Source organism: Notothenia coriiceps, unplaced genomic scaffold (assembly GCF_000735185.1).
Source record: "Notothenia coriiceps isolate Sejong01 unplaced genomic scaffold, NC01 NC01_scaffold00018674, whole genome shotgun sequence".
NCBI classification, from domain to species: domain Eukaryota; kingdom Metazoa; phylum Chordata; class Actinopteri; order Perciformes; family Nototheniidae; genus Notothenia; species Notothenia coriiceps.
Window position 1 is genome coordinate 1 of NW_011351375.1, and position 5,092 is coordinate 5,092.

The 5,092-nt window shown below is 43.9% G+C and overlaps 1 long non-coding RNA gene across 1 annotated transcript; it reads left to right on the forward strand.

Moving 5' to 3' along the window:
- Positions 1-3,154: 3,154 nt before the first annotated feature.
- Positions 3,155-3,662, forward strand: LOC104951197 (uncharacterized). Its single transcript, XR_798997.1, has 3 exons — positions 3,155-3,256; positions 3,321-3,432; positions 3,601-3,662. It is a non-coding gene; the product is annotated as an uncharacterized lncRNA (long non-coding RNA).
- The last annotated feature ends 1,430 nt before the right edge of the window (positions 3,663-5,092 follow it).

Genomic DNA, 5,092 nt, shown 5'->3' on the forward strand with positions numbered 1-5,092 from the left:
CGTTCAGATAATCTTTTATATCGGTCCTGATTTGAGGCCTAATTTGGTTAAGAATTCCTGCGTTCAGTCTGCAGATTGTGCTTTTCCTTTCTAGTCCTAGGTGTAATGCCATGGAGACCGGGCATGGTCCGATAAGTCCATGGTCCTTATACTGCAATTTTGAACCCTATAAAAACCTTTCTGATGCATAAAAAGATAATCAAGCCTTGAATATACAGAGTGTGGGTGTGAGTAAAAGGTAAAATCTTTCTTAGACGGATTTATGTCTCGCCATACATCTGAGAGCCGTAGGTCTCCCAACATCAGTTTAATGTTCTTGGTGATTTGTTTCCCTCCTGAGGAAAGGGGTTTTGATGTATCTAAAGTTGGGTTAAGTCTAACATTGAAATCTCCCCCACAAATTAGAATTCCTTGGGCCTCCAATGTTATTATTTCAAAAATGTGTTTGTAAAATGACCATTCAGATCCCGGGGGGGCATATACATTCAGGAGGGTAAGTAAAGTACCCTCCAAATTTCCCCGAATAAGTACATATCTCCCATCTTTGTCCTTTTTTTCATATGTGCATTCAAAATTTAATTTACTGGAGATTAAGATTGTTACGCCCCTCCTGGATCCCTTTCTGTAAGAGGATGAGTATGGAGTGAAATTCCTCTTTTTAAGTTTTTGGTGTTCCTGTTCTGTTAGATGAGTCTCCTGATGGAGGGCTATTTCTGCTCCATCTCTTTTTAATTTTGACATTACTTTATTCCTTTTAATTGGATTTCCCAGACCGTTCACATTGTATGTAATTACTTTAATTGACCCTTTACTTTGCATGATGACTATTTGCCTTTATTTTAAATCAATGAGTTCCTGCATTTAAATCATTTCTCACATCCCCTGTTGTATATATAACATTAATAAAATCCAAAACTATAACCAAAAAAAGTATAACAATAATATCCACAAACATAAGTGTCATTGACTTCCAGATTTAAGGCCTTGTATTGGGCCTTGGAATGTTGGAGTGTGGAGGGAAAGTCTCTTCCTTTTAGTGATGGAAGGGGGCCCTCTTCAGCCCTTAAGCTGATACAATTGTCCATAGTATACAGAGAGTAGCAAACCGACCCAAAATGTGGCCCACATGTGCCCGTGGCATAAGCCTTCTATTCAATTTAGTCTTAACCTTTGGGTAGGGAGGAAAATAATAATAGTAAAGGCAAAGAAAACAAATAGCCTTATTATTACCTATTATTGTTGTTTCTTTTTAACCAAGATATTCAGAAGGGAGCATCCATTAAAGTGGGCATTTATGAAACATAGGCTACTTATCAGGTATCCCGATGTCGAAAGCCTCGAAACCGTTCCTTGAAATGTTGCTTGGAGCTCGGGTGCAGTTGATCTCCCCGCTTTTTGCTGGGTTCCCAGGTCAGCCGGTTAATCTGGTCCATTAGCGACGGTCATTTTTAGGACCGTCACTGGTCTCCCTCTCTTCACCATGTCTGCTGTTGCCTCCTCAGCCGAGTTGTAGACCACTGGGTTGTCATCAGAAAACACTTTTAGTCTGGCCGGGAATGGGCTCTGGAATCTTATGTTTCTTTCCTTAAGTGCTGCTTTGGCTTCCACATACTGCTTCCTCCTTCTCTGCAATTCAGGTGCGTAATCATGGTCCACGTTGACCTTTTTTTCTTTGAAAGTCATTGATTGAGGTGACCGAGCAGGAGAGTGTTGTGGTGGGACAGTAACAGCTGAGCTGGGAGGGGATTTCCTTGCCGGCTCAGGGCCCAGAAAACTTCCAGAGTGTCTCAGCAGGGCCTCTTTGAGGAGTTTACGGTATGAAGAGGAGGTCGCCAGACCGGATGAGGGATGCCGAGTTGACTCCACAGTGGCCTGGGAAGGAGCACAAACGCTGTTGGCTACCGGCGCAGAAGTTGTTGCATTAGCTCTTTGAAGTAGCACATCTTCCTCAGGATGTTTTGATGGCATTCTTGAGTGTGAAAGGATGCGTCAAGTTGTACAAGCTGGGGTGGTTAAATGTTTGTAAGCAGGATAGCTAGATGCTAACAGGTAGTAGGAGCCTGTAAAAAATGCGACTCACCTCTAGGCTCGCATTCTTCGTATGCGAGCTGTCAAGGGATGCCAATTTCGGCTGGCCTCCTCTCGCAACATTGAGTGCAATATAATGTTTCAGGGTTGCTGCTTCACTCTTTGTAAAATACCCAATGAGAATGGGGGAGAGATGGCAGCAACACACAGCACAGAAGAATTACCGAAACGTTTTTATTTATTTATTAAAATTATAACCACAATCCGAAAAAACAGGGGAAGCCTGGCTTCCCTTGGCCTCCAGGAGTAAACGCCACTGCTTATCTTGTGTGTATATATAGTCTGCGTCTCCCCTTGTCCTGTGCCAGTTCGTCTTGTCTAACCAAGTCTGCCAGCGGTCCCTCTTGACCTTGTTAAGTATATTTTGATAGACTCCTTTTGTTACGTTTTTTGATAGTCCAAGTAGATGTTTTGTTTAGCGTTTTGATCTTATAGTTTCTCAGGTTTGATCCTCCAAGTGAGCGTTTTTGCTTTTTTATTAAAACACTTTGTTAATCCTGACCTGGTTCTGGTGTTGTGTGTTTGGGTCCTGAGCCTTGTGTCATTCATAACAATGCTAGGGCGGGAGGCTGTGACGTAACGCCGGCGGCGACGCCATGACACTCTGTTGCGTTGATGCTTGCATAATGCAGAAGTAGGCATGCTTAAATCTAAACTGGGTGGGAGAAACGATAGACGCTGCCAGGTTTCAGCCAGTGATCTGTTTTCAAATGCAATTATATGTGTCCAACTTACCTTGAAGACAGTTAGCTACAGTTGGTCCTCAGCTGCTGACATATTTCTGGAGGTTTATTGTGTATTCTGTGGCCAGCCACAGTTCTAAGATTTTTCATAAAAGAAAATCACGGAGGCATCTCAAAGTGCTTAACACACATAAGAAAATTCAATGGAACGACACATTTAAAAACACAATGACAAAATACAGTCAGATTACACATTTAAAAATAAAAGACCAAAAATGATTCATATTTCTTGTGACACACCGTAGGTGAAACATACGTGTACAAACATATATATACTTTTAAAATGTTTTGTTTTCAAACCGGACTTTGTTCTTAATAGATATGGTGGATTAACAGTGGGGAACATTCAGAAATCAATCCCAGCGTCCTTTGGGAGAAACATACCTCCCATGGTTCGCAAGATAGCAGTTCGCAGATCAGCTCAGGTAAGGCTCTGAATTGAAGATCTCAAATACATTATAAACAGCTTCTGACAGCGCTTCTCTCCAGGTTCTTTACAACAACAAAGGTTACCACAGCATGCCGACATACCTGAACGTCCTGAATAATGCCATCCTGCGCGCAAACCTGGCTGCATCCAAGGGCAACCCTGCTGCCTATGGTAACTACATAAGATACAACATCCGGACAGAATGTTTTCTTATTTAAAGACTTGGATGTTTCTGCCCAGCATAGTTCCCAATAATTCACAGTCATGTTGTAAAATGTTTTGGGCAAGCCCCTGGTTCAGTTCTTATTATCTGTTGTGTTATGTGTTTGTGTTTTTCAGGCTTCACACTGACAAACCACCCAATGAATCGAACCAGTGCCAGCCTCTCTTTAGACTACTTGTAAGTTGCCCAGCACTGATATATAGTACCTTAAATCCTCACTTAGTTGATCATATTAAAATGTTGGCCCTGATTACTGCTTATCCTGTTAAGCCCCATAGCCCCCGCCGGCTTTTTACGAAATGTTCACGAAACTGTGTCTCAGGGCTTCTTAACATTTAACAACCTATTAATGTGTCATACCCACTTAACGGGAAGAAACTCAGCCAACTGACGATATGAACAATTTTTACCTAAACAAAACACAAGTCTAATGCCAAGCCTCTGAGTTAGCACTAAGCGAAAGGGTGCTAATGCACTAATCACTCACGGTAGGAATATGTTATACTTCATGCTATCTGCACAAACTAGATATCATATGAAAGCTGAGATTCCACAGATTCCAATGGTATAAGTATAATACGCGGCAGGGAAGGCAAGCTAAGACAACACACAACTTCATCTTCGTCTTGGGCACCGGACAGACTGAAATGGCAGCCGTCTTTTCTATTTGTGGCCGCACCTGCCCGCCGCCCAAGTGATACCCCAGATACCTTCCTCCGCCCACTTCTTCGGGTTGGCCGTGAGCCCCACCTGCCTCAGGGACTCGAGCACTGCCCCCACCTGCTGTATATGATGCTCCCAGGTCTCACTATGGATGATGACATCATCCAAGTAAACCGCAGCATATGCAGAGTGGGGACGCAGGACCCAGTCCATGAGCCGCTGGAAGGTGGCTGGAGCACTGAACAACCCAAAATTAAGTGTGACAAATTGGTACAAACCATACGGAGTGGAGAAGGCAGTTTTTTCTCCGGAGAAAGGGGAATCTGCCAATAGCCCTTGTTAAATCCAGTGTTGTGTAAAAGCGTGCAGTGCCTAGCCGATCCATGAGTTATTGGACTCCTCAATAATCATGCGATAGTCCACACAGAACCGGATTGACCCGTCAGACTTACGTACCAGCACAACGGGGCAGCACCAGTCACTGGTGAACTCTTCTATTACTCCCATTTCTAGCATGGCCTGAAGCTCCGCCTGAACAATTTTCCTTTTGTGCTCAGGCAGCCGATAAGGCCGTGAAAGAATCGTCACACAGGGGGGCGTTTCTATGTGGTAGTGAATGAGGCCGGTGCACCCTAGCAGCGGGGAGAACACATCGGCAAACTGCTTTTGCAACAAGGCAACGTCCGCTCTCTGACCCGGTGAGAGATGGTCGTCACAACAGACCGGGGCTAATTTGTTGTTCTTAATTACCTCCGGACCTCATCTCTCTCGATCAGCATGGTGGCCAGGGAAGCAGACGCCACCTCCCTCCATGCTTTGAGGAGGTTAAGGTGGTAAATCTGTGTTGCTCCCCCCATGTCAGAACACACCAGTAATTTGAGTAATTTGGAGCTAGATGATGGGAGTAACACAAGCACTTTATCTCCTGGTGAAAATTGTCTCAGT